General features: G+C 38.7%; 1 long non-coding RNA gene and 1 pseudogene across 1 annotated transcript in view; both read right to left on the minus strand.

The window, feature by feature from the left end:
• LOC141365228 (uncharacterized) overlaps positions 1–15,721 on the minus strand; it is a 90,508-nt gene that overhangs the window by 28,945 nt on the left and 45,842 nt on the right. The gene's annotated exons all lie outside the window — the stretch shown is intronic.
• LOC141365219 (uncharacterized) overlaps positions 1–15,721 on the minus strand; it is a 44,008-nt pseudogene that overhangs the window by 25,485 nt on the left and 2,802 nt on the right.

Genomic DNA, 15,721 nt, shown 5'->3' on the forward strand with positions numbered 1-15,721 from the left:
CCACGCATACAGCCTTTCCCAAGCAAAAGTGTCTTAGAAATTGTAAATAAATATCTTGCTTTATGTAAATGAGTAGGCCGAATGATTTTCACATCATTTTGAAGAAAAAACTCTAGACTACTAGATCCTGTTTGGAAAGTCTTGGGAAAACATGTTTAGAATGAGTTTTGTGGAGTTATATCAGTGACTTAAAAATGTAGCTTTTTCAAAAACCACGCATAAGCATTTTTCTCTCAAAAATACAAACATGTACATACATGTTGATTATATGATATTGTAGCCCAGTTTGTGAGACTTTTGCCATTAATGTTTTTAAGCAACTGAAAAAAGCACAATGTCAGTGCATGTCAAAACTTCCCCAGGGCCCTAAAAACCCTTTAGACCCCAGAGGGTTAATTGACAAGTTAACTTGTCAATGGCGGGTAAAGAGTTAAAAGAAAACATTTCCCTTCCAATTACGCTTCCATGACGAGTTTTAAAGGGATAGTTCGGCCAAAAACGATATTAAACCCATGATTTACTCACCCCCAAGCTGTCCGAGTTGCATATGTCCATCGTTTTTCAGACAAACACATTTTTGGATATTTTAGAAAATATTTTAGATATTTCTGTTCATTAAATGTAATGTTGCGGGGTCCAGCAATAGTCCACGACCTTCAAGTCCAAAAAAGTGCGTCCATCCTTCACAAATTAAATCCAAACGGCTCCAGGATGATAAACAAAGGTCTTCTGTGGGTAATCTGTGCGGTGTTGTTGTAGAAATATCCATATTTAAAATGTTATTAACTTTATAAACTACCTTCCGGTAGCGCCGCCATCTTAGACTCAGGAGAGAGGATTAGCGTAGTGTACGCACTTTTCTTAGTGACGTATGACAAATTCGGAGGGCGGGGGCACAGAGCAGCAGCAGAGAAACTCTGTACGCTGCGTAAGCTCTCATCCTGAATGCGGATGACTCCAAAATGGCGGCGCTACCGGAAGGTAGTTTAAAACGTTAATAACATTTTAAATATGGATATTTCTACAACAACACCAACTTTTTCAGTTACTGGCGCAAAATATGATTTGGTCGCACATATTTTTTTCAAGTTATATTAAAGGCAGGGTAGGCAGGAATTATCTAGAAGGCTTTTTTGCGGGTTTGTCTAAACTGTCTTTATATACAAATGCATAATTGGAATGTGGGTGCTCTGAAGGGGAGAGTGTGGAACTCGAGTGTCTGTAGACCTCTCACGACTGTGTTAAACACAGTTAATTATTTCCATCCGGGACGAAACATATGATTAGCTTGCTCAAATATCACTCTCTCTCGCGACCATGGCTCCACCCGTTGCTATGGGATCTGCCCAGACATGCGCACACCCGATTGATTTGAACGTGCACAAGGCAATAGGAAGAGCAAAAGTACAGCAGAGAAATAGCATTCACAACTCACAGAAACTGCATTCACATCTTACAGTACCTGCATATCCAGTCAGCGAAGGCAAAAAATGAATAAACGAAGCAATCAAACGAGAGTAAATATCGCGTGGCTTTTCCTCGAGTCGATGATGCGGTAGCGGTATTGTCTGCGGAGTGTAGTCCTCGTCAGAGTCAACAATGCTTTCATCACAGAAACGCTTCCATGCAAAACACTGGCTTAATAGTGAGTACTAAAAGCCATCCATTTATAAAAGCCATCTGTTTATATTCCTAGTGATAAAGTTAGGTGTATTATTACATGTGATTGTGACTTGATGTTATTACATGCACCGCGCTCCTTCCTCTCCGCTTGTCTGAGGTTATTCGCGCGTTCATGTGTTTTGGGGGCGTGGCTTAAGAAGAAACCCAGAAGGGAGGGGGTGGAGTGAATGGAAAAATTAGCTGTGTTTAAAACAGTGCCGAGAGGTCCACAGACACTCGATTTTTATACTCTCTTTTTCAGAGTACTTACATTTTACTTATGTATTGATATATAAAGACAGTTTAAACAAATTTGTAAAAAAAAGTTTTTTTAGATAATTCCTGCCTATCCTGCCTTTAAAGGCAGGGTAGGCAGGAATTATCTAAAAAACTTTTTTACAAGTTTGTCTAAACTGTCTTTATATACAAATGCATAATTAAAATGTAAGTACTCTAAAAAAGAGAGTATAAAACTCGAGTGTCTGTGGACCTCTCACGACTGTGTTAAACACAGTTAATTATTTCCATCCGGGACGAAACATATGATTAGCTTGCTCAAATATCACTCTCTCTCGCGACCATGGCTCCACCCGTTGCTATGGGATCTGCCCAGACATGCGCACACCCGATTGATTTGAACGTGCACGAGGCAATAGGAAGAGCAATAGTACAGCAGAGAAATAGCACTAACAACTCACAGAAACTGCATTCACATCTTACAGTACCTGCATATCCAGTCAGCGAAGGCAAAAAAGGAATAAATGAAGCAATCAAACGAGAGGAAATATCGCGTGGCTTTTCCTCGAGTCGATGATGCGGTAGCGGTATTGTCTGCGGAGTGTAGTCCTCGTCAGAGTCAACAATGCTTTCATCACAGAAACTCTTCCATGCAAAACACTGGCTGAGTGAGTACTAAAAGCCATCCGTTTATAAAAGCCATCTGTTTATATTCCTAGTGATAAAGTTAGGTGTATTATTACATGTGATTGTGACTTGATGTTATTACATGCACCGCGCTCCTTCCTCTCCGCTTGTCTGAGGTAATTCGCGCGTTCATGTGTTTTGGGGGCGTGGCTTAAGTAGAAACCCAGAAGGGAGGGGGTGGAGTGAATGGAAAAGTTAGCTGTGTTTGAAACAGTGCTGAGAGGTATACAGACACTCGATTTTTGTGCTCTCTTTTTCGGAGTGCTTACATTTTACTTATGTATTGATATACAAAGACAGTTTAAACAAATTTGCAAAAAAAAGTTTTTTTAGATAATTCCTGCCTATCCTGCCCTTAAGGCGCTCTGAATAATAATGAACAATAATGAAACTGTATTGCATACAGATATGCTTTTTATTTTACTTGCCATCTTTTAAACCACATGCCTTCTTGTTTTCTTAAACGTTGCAGTGTTTCCCACAGATCTGAAATTTACTTGTGGTGGTAGCCGGTCATTACCCACTGACAAATAATGGTCTACTATACATGTGACGAAGAACTAATAATGTGTGACACAACACAATACTTTGATTTATTGAAAATTAATATTAATTTTTACATTATTTTTCATTAATCTAACCACCCCAAACTTTCTTTGCCATTAAAAAAGCTGACACTGTTTGTCAAAGTACCACAAAAACAGTGTTATTCCACTGATATATAAAGTAATTAGACCCCTTTTATCAAACTCAATATAATACAATACTATGTATAGTATATTAATATACAGTGCAGGTCTATAGATTATAAATGTGACTGATGTTATAATGGTTATAATTTCTATTAGATAGGCACTTTTACTGCTTATGTTCTATCTTTCTATTTCTCTCTTGCCGATTAAAAAAAGCTTAATCCACTCATTATTTTAGATTTAAAAGTCTACTTGCTGTCCCGATGACAGACTTTACATTGATTTGCGTTTTTATATCCCGGGTCAGCTTAAGCTTTGCTCGTTCAGTGCAATGGGCTTGACATTAGCACTGCTTTTTTGCTACAATCTCTGTGCAAACTTTTAAATTTGGATATGGTTTTAAAAAACATATGGTTTATTGATAATAAGATTATTTAAAAAATGTGAGAGAGAAAATGCAGCGCATGTTCGTAACAAGAAGCATCGCCATAGAAACCGGAGACACGCTGAAACTGCACTCAAGCTTTAGCGCGGTAGCGCTCATGGCCGTTTTCCGATCGACTCGGGTTATACACACAATATTAATCAGACTTGGGACCCAAAGAAATTAAACTAGGTCCTAACCGGACCCGACTGACCATTTAAAATATAAACCCGGAACCATACGGGTCCCGCGTCCTCAGTGAAGAAAGACCTCTGCTGGTCGCAGTGTAGTTCCCTGTAAGTATGTATATTTAAAATGGATATTACAGGACTGCTTAGTCTATTTATTTTACCTCATAGATAATTTTCTCTGAAGCCAAACACTTCCTCTCTCCAAAGGCCAGCTGTAATAAATGAAGGCTAACCACATCCCCCTCACTGAAACAACAATTTCAAATCATAAGGTACAATGTAAACACTAAAAATCGAATGTGATGGTTGTGTCCTTGGTCATAGAGACAGCAAACTTACTGATCCTGTGCAGACTGCACGGCCCACAAATAGCAGCAGTTTCGGGGATCATTCTCTGGTTCCTGGAACGTGAACGCGTAGACGGGCACTCTGCCACCCTCTAGCCGTGAGTGATATCTGGAGAGCAAAAGAGGACAGGTTCATGTTTACATTAAAGTACAATGAAAGAGACTTCATTATTCTGGTTTTAAAAGTACTACGAAGTTTCACTAACTCTTTTTTGAGGGTCTTCATGTTCCAGAGTTGCAGGTAGCCATCAGCAAAGCCTACAGCAAGTCCGCTGTATATACTGCAGCGCTGTTACCCCTGTATCTGTGGGGCTGCTGAGCTGCAGGCACAGGTGTCTGCCCTGCTGAATCGCACCCTCTCTAAAGCGTGGGATCTCAGAGGGAGAGACCACTTCCAAATCTGTGTCAAAGCACACACAAAAGTAATTTGAGATTAATATAAAGCCTTTGGATATTTTTTAAGGCAAAAAAACCCACCATCTGTCACAATCTCACCTGAGGCTTCCAATTCACTCTGGCTGCAAGACAGGTCATCCAAACAGAGGTCAACCAGCAAAACGTGACCAACGTCTGTTACCACAGCAGCAACTCCAAAGAACCAACGTAGACTCTGATGCAGATGCTGTGTACTGGCACTGGCCCCTCCATAGCTAACCAAGGGCTCAATGGCTGTTATCTGTTTAAGACAAGGAGATGATGAGCTTTTTGGTCACCTTATCATCCACAGTAGTCTCTATGCAAGAACAGGTGTGGAATGGTTAAGCACTGGTTCTTGGTTATAGGCACTAATGGTGCTCTTCCATTGCATAGTACCCCACGGTTTGGTTTGGGTCAGCTTACTTTTGGGAGCTTTTCCACTGGGTGCAGTAGGTAGTACCAGATACTTTCTTTAGTACCACCTCAGTCAGGGTTCCAAGCAACCCAAGCTGATACCAATACGTGACGCGAAAACTGTAAATCACTTATTGGTCTGAGAGAATTGTCACTACCAGTGTCATTTCTATAATGTAAAAGATTAGCTTTACCCTCATGCATGCTTGCTCCGTCTCGAGTAAACCTGTTGTCATCTGTGCTCTGCTATAAGTTCCCAAACTCCCTTTTAGCGATGAAAACACCCATAGGTTGAGAATCAGGAACAACATAAAATTTTTATTCCAGACTTTTAGTTTGTGACGGCACATTCGCGACACGCACTTCCGCATATATGGTTAAATGCAACTTAAATGAGGCTCAGCAAAGGGCGTCATGTGAAGCAGAGGTAGTGATAAACACAATGTGCAAACTATTTTTATTTTGTAGCGGACTGAAAAATAAATTAATCTATGGGAATGTACAACAACGCTCTCACATGATGTCCGGCATAAAAAAAAAATAAGTTTGGTTCTGGTTGGTTGTCAGTTTACACTCTAAAAAACAAACGGTGCTATATAGCACCAAAACAGTTGCTTTGGATCGTAACTAGGGTTGGGTACCGTTCACATTTTTACCGGTACCGGTTCCGATACCGGTACCTGGAATTCGATACCGGTACCCAGCGGTACCTTTTTCGGTACTTTACTCTGACTTAAAGGTGCAGTGTGTACATTTTAGCGGCATCTAGTGGTGAGGTTGCGAAATGCAACCAACGGCTTAGTCCATGTCTCACCCCTCGCTTTTGAAACACACCGCCACCGGACAAACATGTCATTGTTGGAGACAACTTAGTAAAAGAAATTGTCCTTTAAGGGCTTCTGTAGAAAACTGGCAGCACAAAATGGTGACTTCCATGTAAGGGGACCCTCAGAATATGTAGATAAAAAGGTCTCGTTTTAAGGTAATAAACACATAACGGTTCATTATGTAAGGTCTTTATACACCCCTGATTATATAGTTTTGTAAATTATTTTGCATTTCTGTCAAAAGATCCTTCTAAAAATTACACCCTGCACCTTTAAGTGACTTTGGGTGGACATAATAAGCCCAAACCTCTCATTTTCAACATTTTGTTATTTATTTCAAAATGTTTAATAATACACACAATCTTTACAAAAAAAATCCCTATAACATCCAGGGCATATGTCTTACATATAAATAAATAAATAAAACATATAAGTAAGATAAATGATCAATGAACATGAACGTCATAAAAGCAACATAAAAGTAAACTTTTATGTAGAAAACAATACAGAGCGAGTGTTCTCTACAGCAAGGGACACAGTGAGGATGTAGAAAAGGACTGGACACAGATACTTTTTTGCCAAGCTTGCCAGCATTGGCATTTGGTTCGCATGTGGTTGAATGTGTTCTCGAACAGCCACACGGACCACCTTCTCTCCGTCCATTTGTCTAATCTGAGGTATTGAGCACAAAGTTTTACGTCATTTCTGACTTTTAGCGTGAACACACAGTCTTTAGGCTTTCATTGATAAAACGAAAAGCGGCTGATCTCCGCAGTTTTATTTTGCGAGCGCATGAAAGTTGCGCGATCTTATTTCATTAATTGCGCTGAAAAATCCGAGAAAGCGCCAACATATTCATGTACAAAACACTGTGCAGCATATGTTTACTTAAAACACAAGCAGCGCCAAATTAGTTCGCGTCCATTTAAACAGTCATTTCTCCAGCTCGCGCTAAAAGGAAAGCAGAGGGACTTCCCCGCAGTCTCCACGGACCACCACTCAAAGTAATCAGGACAGAAGCGGTCGAAAGTGGACAAAAGAGACGGACTGGTGTTGATAAATACCAGGTGTTTACAGAATTTGTCTCTCTCGTCCACTTGTGATCCGATCGACGAAAACGCATCTTAATAAGCCCTCTTGTGCTTTTAAATACACATTGTGTAAGTGCTGCTTCCTCAGGTTGGATGTTTTACACTGCCTGCCTTGCACTTACTGCACTTATATTGCAGGTAGCATTGTCTGCATCATCCTTTGTGAAATTTAACCACACGTTAGATCGCTTTTTGTTAGCCATTAAGCAAGTTGCAAAGGGGTGTCACCAAGTTCCCACACGATCTCTCTCTCGCGCGCGCGCGCGCGCGTACCAGACGCGGCGCACGGACATGTTCTCTCAGGTACCGAAATTGAGCACCGATGGATTTTATGTGAATCGATACTGGGTAGTACCGACGCAATTCGGTCGGTGCCTATAAAAGTACCGAGTTCGGTGCCCATCCCTAATCGTAACGATAGAAGAACCATTTTTAGTGCCATATAGCACCGGTGAAGAACCAGTGAAGCACCAGTGAAGCACCTGTGTAGAACCATATAGTGCTATGTAGAACCATATGTGGTGCTATATGGCCCCTACATGGTTCTACACTGGTGCTTCACCGGTGCTATATGGCACTAAAATGGTTCTTCTATCGTTACGATCCAAAGCAATTGTTTTGGTGCTATATAGCACCGTTTGTTTTTTTAGAGTGTAGGTCATGGGTCGGTAGGGAATTTATTTTATTTTATTTTTTTTACAGTGGCAGCAAGGGATAGGTAGGAAATTGTTAAATATTTAAATTGAATAGCGGATATATTTTAAGGTGACTTTGGCCATATTGCGTGTTTGTCTCACGCAGCGCAGAGCCACGTATCTCCACGGATTATCTCTTCTCTTTTTAATTGTGTGTGTGTGTGTGTGTGTGTGTGTGTGTGTGTGTGTGTGTGTGTGTGTGTGTGTGTGTGTGTGTGAGTGTGAGTGTGAGTGCGCGTGTGTGTGTGAGTGTGAGTGTGAGTGTGAGTGTGAGTGTGAGTGTGAGTGTGAGAGTGAGAGAGAGAGAGAGAGAGAGAGAGAGAGAGAGAGAGAGAGAGAGCAGGAACAGTAAATGCAGCTGAACGAATACACTGCGTGTTTTAAAGTAAAAAAATAAATAAATAAATAACGAAACGCAATATGTGGAGGCCGGTGTTGAATCTGTCTAACTAGAATTAGTCTAACTTATGTGTGGAAAACACTGTATGATATGAAAAATATCTTACGTGAGCCTGTGGCTAAAGTATAAAAGTGGAACTCTTCAACAAATGTCATAATCAGGGCTTGACATTAACTTTTTTGCTCACCAGCCAAAGTGGCTAGTTGTTTTTCAAAGGTACTAGCCAAAGTTAAATTGTATATGATTAAATTTGACTTTGGCATCCTAAAATGACTTTAATTCGAGCAAATTTACTTGCTAAATTAGATGCAGACTGAATTTCAAATGCACTACCCGAATTAAGACAACATTTATTAGCTGGTATATAGCTGGTATATCAGTATAGATCATATAAGGTGCATGAAAAACATGCTAGTAAGTAAGGCATAAATAGATTTACTTTGAATGAATATATTAAAAGTAGAGCAGGGGTGTAGAAGAAACACTAATTCTAAACTGAAAAGATAAACACAAAACCCATCGATAACCACTTTAAATATTTATTAACAACAGCAGTAAATACTGTCAAGATATGTACATTAATTTTACTGTCATGCAGATGTATTTTATAAGCTAAATGGTTTCTGATAAAAGTGATTTAAGACTTTTAATGACAAATGTCGGGAGGGCATTATTGTTACATTAAAATGATGCGCGAACCTCTCGATGGAGGGTTTCTTTTGATTTCGTGTGCATTCAGGTATGCGCTGAATTTCTCTTCGCTCTTGCACTGAGAGTGTGCACGCAATTTATATCTCTTCAATCACTTCCATGCAATTGTTTTATCTTTCCCGAAGTGTGTATGCGCTCAGACTGCGTCCTCTTGTGCATTCGCAAATCCATCAGCTCTCGCGCGCTCTCTGGAAGGTGACGCTTTGGTCCGCAACGCCCCCCTGATCGCGTGCGCGTCTCTCAACAGATCTCTGTGCGTTGCTCTGGGTGCAGAATGCTCATGGGAGTTGTAGTTTCCCAGTGTCGCATTGCGTATTGTTTATCATTTCGCATAACTTTTAAGAAAACTACAACCCGCCTTACGGCCGAAATCTTACCCGCGTTTGGCGGGTGTTAATGTCAAGCCCTGGTCATAATACCATAAATTCAAATATTATAATTCACTTACTGCCAGCAAAAATGAGCCTTGGTTTGTGCTCTCTGGAAGAGAAAAGCCCACTTGCATATCGTTGTTGAGCTGGTCTTTTTTTGTCTGTAATTTACAACTTTCGGCGGGGCAAAAGATCACGTTGCTGTGCACGAAACAGCATGCACACCAAAAATTACCACTTTACCAGTGCCTTTGTAAGTGGCAACAACGATCTGTGAACTATTGTGTTAACGACCGTGTAGCTGCTTTGTTTGTTGCTGGAGGACGCGTGCTTTACAAAAACGGTGCAGTACTAAAAGATAAATTATAGTTCGCCTCAAAGTTTTTTTATTTGTGTATTTATTTAATGTGTATTATTTCTTCCCCAAGCTCATAAAATAAATTTGGGTCGCACATAAATTGGCAGGGTCGGTCGGAAACCGGAACCAAACAAATTTTTTTTTTACGCCTAGTCACAGCAGTAGGCAGCTTAAATATAACACCACGCTTATAATCCCTCCCACTCCGAATTGTTACTAAACTCGATGGAAAAGCTAACCAAGCCAAAGTGAGGTGAGCTGACCTGACCCAAACCAAACCGTGGGGTACTATGCAATGAAAAATAAAATAATAAAAGTTTGTGTTTGCTTAATATATGCGTGTTAGAGCTGTAATCGGGCCTTAAAAGTTAAGCCCGAAATGTCCGAAGCCCGACAGAATGCAGCCCGAACCCGAACGTACATGTAGATTGACAGCTTTTTAAAAGCCCGAACCCGTTTACAGCCCGACATTATTTAAATGTGCGCACACACACACAGCTTTTGTCAAGAATGAGAAATTTACACAGGTTTTAACATTATTTATTCATGACTAATAATCTACACCCCACTTGGAAGTTGAAACAAAGAAATAAAATAAGGCATCTGTAACATTGTAACATCTCATTCTAAATGGGCTTATGCAATACACTATAAATATGCCAATAAAATTATTATTTCTTAACTAATTAAATTAAGATAATACATTCTGAATTAAGATGGGTATTTGGCAATAACGAAATTAAGAGAAAGGCTCCGCGGGATTTGCGTCGGCACTTCTCTCCATTACTGCCAACATTATCCTCTGTCTAAATTATGTATTTAAGACTCGACTCATATTTAGTTATACATTGAAAAACCTACTCACCAAGATTAGGCTACAGGTTTTTGGTGAGGGAAATCATTAAATCCACTGTAAATGAATTCAGCGCGGTCCTGCGCTACTGATGCAGCATCCAGCAGCATTGAACTTGACCGCTCATTTACCTCACAAAGCCGGAGCGCAAGCCCGAGCCCGGCCCGAGCCCGTGTAAAATGTTAGAAATGAAGCCGGAACCCGCCCGAGCCCGTCGGGTCCCGACGGGTCCCGTCGGGTTCGGGCAAAGATCTTCAGCTCTAATGCGTGTATACTGTAATTATTATGTATACATAAATACACAAACATTTATGTATACATTTAAGAAACACTTGCAGGGAACTACACTGCGACCAAAATGGTCGCATATGCGACCTTTTGAACTGCCGTTGCGATCGTAATTTTTAATGGGTCGCAAATGTGCTACTTAATGTTTTAGACAATATGCTATGATTTACTATGAGCATTTATTAAAATAGAAATGTGGATTTTAAGAATGCGTTTTATAACGTGCTCTGAGCCTTCAACACGTTGGCTTCATTTTGCGTGAAAGCACGTCGTGTCTCTCCCTATGAGTGTGCGTTCGCGTGCTCTCTGTTTCTCAATGAATTTGATCCCATCAATCATAAGCCCCATTCACTTCCATAGTGGAGAAAAATAATACTATTGAAGTGAATGGGGCTCATGAACAGTTTGGTTGCAAACATTTCTCAAAATAAATATCTTCCTTCATGTTCATCAGAACAAAGACATTTATACAGGTCTGTAACAACATGAGAGTGAGAAAATGAGAGAATTCACTTTTGCTGTGTTATCAGGTATGGTAGCACACACTCGAAACGTGGCCTCTTTATTAACTCATTCCAGTGTAGTGAGAACACACACACACACACACACACACCCAGAGCAGTGGACAGTGCAGCTGCCTTGCTTTGTAACCGATATATTTGTAACCAATTGTAACATGCTGTGGCAATGCACATGGGTCTGTATATTTACATTTATATTTGTTTGCATTGTACTAATTTCCAATGACACTTTTATTGTAACAGTAACCTTTTTTCTGTTTCTTTAACTACATTTGTCTGTTTTGTACAGGGCATGGATGAAGTCAGCATCAGTCTGGTCATTTGAAGACACCAATGTTGGGATTTGTGCTCTCAAACAACATGCTTCTTGTGATGAAGAAGAAGATCTTTGTATAGTCCTGGAAGCCATGAAGGTGTTGCAACATCGTGCCATGTTGTTTGAGCTGATGTATGCCTTAAACCTGACCTATCCTGATCTCCGCTTTATTTTTGAGGAAATCCAAAAGATTTTAATGGAACTGCATTGAGAGTACCTTTAACAAACTGTTTCTTTCAGTGAAAGGATAAGAAAGACTGTGCTGCTCCTTTTCGACTTTGTTTATCTGTTTTAAGTGTTTTCTCTTATTAATACATTAACAGTTTGCTGCTCAGAGTCGATTTTGAAAATGGTTGTTGTATTTTGTTTTTGATGAATCTTTGATTAACAGTTTATACAAATGCTGTAGCTCTGACTTTCTGAAGGATTGATATTTTCCAGTTTGTAAATCCATTTTAAAAATAATAGTACATACTGTTTTGCATGTCTCTTTGGAATGCAGCGTTTGTGCTTTAGCACTTCTAAATCTACTGTGATAGTAACTATTTTAAACATTTGGGTCAGTTTCACAGATGGGGCTTTTCCTAGTCCCAGACTTTTGCAATGCCATATATCAGTGCCATTGTTTTGTCTAAAGATGTACTCCAGTGTTGTTTTTGTAAGGTAGGGTTGTTTGTAAACATTTTTGTAAAAATATCCTAAAATAACTAGGGCCTAGTCATGGATTAATCTACAACCTGTTTGGGAAATTGCCCCTTTATGTATGTACTGCATGTGCTGATTGTTGTAATAGTTATTGACTGTTAATTAATTAATTAATGTGTAGTGATTTAAATGAATTGATGATCTGAAAGCAGTGGTTTGCCTCAATATCACTAAACATGTGTACAAAACTCTTTGGTTTTTATGCCAATGCAAATGTATTTTGTATTTAAAAAACAATAAATAACATTTGGATAATTATGGGTGATTATTCTGGTGCCAGAGACATAATGAAATTGCTTTAGAGTTACATAATCCCATAATATAAGCATTAAAAAAGCATGTTGGAATTACAGATGAAAATCTAGTCCCCTTACATAATAAAATTACTTAAACATTACAAAATAAATGTGTTATACTAAAGAGAAATATCACTTTGAGTCAACATATTTCTATTAGACTACTTAAAATAATTAAAATGTTTTGGTCTGACACATAAAAATTAATTGAGGAAAATTATTTTGGTTTTAAACAATCGGCTCATGTGGGACCGATGTACACATTAAAATTAAGTAAATTGAAAGGATTTTTTTTTTCAGTGTACAGTACACAAAAAAACACAAAAACAAACTTTTATTTTGTGTGCTATTAATTGCGCGACAGCCCTAGTCTCTGCATTTTAAAGATCAAGGCAAGAAGATACAGCAATCCATGAAACTCATCCATAAAACACAATAAAGCTGTTCACACTTACCTTGCCAGGTATGACCACAGCCTTGACAACACGGGAGATGGCAAGATCATAAAGGCACAACATACTGCCTTCACCTTCCTCCAGACCCACGAGAAGCCCTGTTCGCATTAGCCAACAGAAATCCCGCACGGCCAACCCCGTGGGCGGATCCTCGGACACCCCGCTGAAGCGGTAAGCAGAGAAACGCTCGCCAGTAACTGCATGGACCACCTCCAACTGGGGCCCACAAGCAAGCCAGGCCAGTCCACTCTTTCCTGATGGCAACAATTGAGAGAAACTTAAAGACGTTTGACATTATTGAAACAAACACCATTTGTCATTACATTAATTCAAACAACTAGGCATGGGCCGGCATGAGATTTTTGCAGTATGATAACCTTAAGCAAAAATACCACGGCTTCAAGGTATTGCCATTGCAAAACTAAAATGTGTTATTTTCAGACGTCTACAAACAAAAAAGTTTACTGGACAGAATATATTTTTTATAATTTTATTAAACATATATTAAATGTAAATTACATGACTAACTACATGTGTAAACCCAGCTCATACATTGCAATTATGACTAAATAGCTTATTAAATTAAAAAAGCCCATTTCCACTAGTAATGAATGATTTTATTTCTGATCAAACAAATAATGATTTGAGTGAAATCTGAATGCCATGGGAAAAAAGCATTCACACTGGTCATCCGTCGCAATACATGCAGCCTATAGGACTCAACCATGTGCCCGCGCAACCGTACGTCCCGCCCATGCGCGAGACTCACGTGGACACTGGACAAACAGCGACCTGGAAAAGCAGGCACTTACACAATCTCAATGTTTTAAGACGTTTAAGAAAAAACAGAGTGCTGTTGTCAAATTAAAGTGTTTATTTGCACAAATGTCCGCTAAACAATAAACGGATTGTAAAAACAACGCCAGATTGACTGTCACACATGTGAGGCTCGTGTTCATTGGTTTGATATGTTAAACTAGACAAAACATTTAAGTTAAGGTGACCAGACGTCCCCGTTTTCCGGGGACACTCCCGTTTTTTGGTGTTCTGTCCCCGACTGAAGCTGTCCCCGGAAATGTCCCCGTTTTACAGCATGTCCAAAACAACCAGCAAATACACTGAAAAACCCGATCAACATAGCGTTTGTAGTACCAGACCGGAGCAATCATGTAATGATTATTTTCACCAGCAGAGGGGGCCGCGAGCTACTTATTACTTGCGCACGCCACTGATTTAGCGATGACGAATTTACATCGAGACACATGAGAAAGCATCATTATCATCAATCAAGTTATCATAAGATATGAAAACAGTTAAAGTTATGGGGGCTTAAGGTACTAACTACTCATGTTAAATTAAAATAATAAACCAATGAAGTGAACTGATCACAGTATGTTACGGAGCATTTGTTTTCTGTAGCCTAAATATGTTTACATTTTGCATTATTCCTTCTGTTCTTCACATTTACAATGTTATGAAATCAGCTGAAGTAGTACCTTAGAAGTCATTTTTGATGAGATATGTCTCTTGTGTAAAAAACGGGAGAAAATAGATTTTTAGGCTACAGAAATTGTTCAATTAATTGAATTAGAAACACTGCAAAAATAACTTTCTTATTAATATTTTTCTCTTGTTTTCAGTACAAATATCAAAATTTTTTAAAATCAAGATGCATTTTCTTGATGGACAAAATGACCTAAGAATATAAGTCAAATTTTTAGACCAAAATATCAAATTTGTGCTTAAAACAAGCAAAAAAAAAAAAAAAAAAAAAAAAACTACCACTACTTAATTCAAGAAAAAATATTTTTTGCATGTTTTAAGCACAAATTCACTTAAATTTATTTTTTTGTCCTAAAGCTAAATTTTTCTTAGGGGATTTTGCTTATCAAGAAAATGCATCTTGTTTAAAGATTTTTTAGATATTTGTACTAAAAATAAGACAAAAATACTATTAAGTAAGAAGAAAGTCATTTTTTGCAGTGAACCCACAACAATAAAAAAAGAAAACTTAAAACAAACATTTTGTCTCCATTTTTTAATTCATAGATAACAAAAAATTAGATTTTAATGATATTTTCACCATTTAACTAGGAAATGTCCCCGGTTTTCATTTGAAAAATCTGGTCACCTTAATTTAAGTGACACGTTGTACACATGTTCCCTTAGTTTATCCCCTATCATGTATTGTGTATAAAAGTGCACGTGCTCCTAAAAATTCAAACGTGAGGTAAATTTCATAACACGCATTGCCTCATGGGCGGCCTGGCATAACTTACAGGGAAAACATTTGTTAATTGACAGTTTTGCATTTGATACATTTACAGTTATGCATATCTATCAAGTGTAATATGTCATTTTAAATTACTGGTAAACAGTGCGTTTAAAAACATTCAGATTGCAGCTGACAAACTGCTCCTAAGCTATAACGTTACATCTACACATTCACAGGCCACAAAAGCTAAACAAAAGTCCTATACAGTGTTGTTGTCACTAGAAAAGTTAACATAAAGCACACGTTAACCGAGTGTTCAGCCTTTCTAAAAGGTTTCTGTTTCTATCAGCAACGCTAACGCTGACAAATGTTACCGTTTGTCAACAAACATACCCATACAAACACAAACGACTTATAACAATACACACGACAGATTAATTTACAACACCAACGTGTTCTGTCACAAAATGTGTTGTTAAACGTCAAATAACTAACTTACAATGTTTTGAGTGAGTTTTGCCCACGCATGTTGTTACCATGAGTCCCTC

This window comes from Misgurnus anguillicaudatus, chromosome 7, assembly GCF_027580225.2.
Source record: "Misgurnus anguillicaudatus chromosome 7, ASM2758022v2, whole genome shotgun sequence".
In the NCBI taxonomy this organism is placed as follows: domain Eukaryota; kingdom Metazoa; phylum Chordata; class Actinopteri; order Cypriniformes; family Cobitidae; genus Misgurnus; species Misgurnus anguillicaudatus.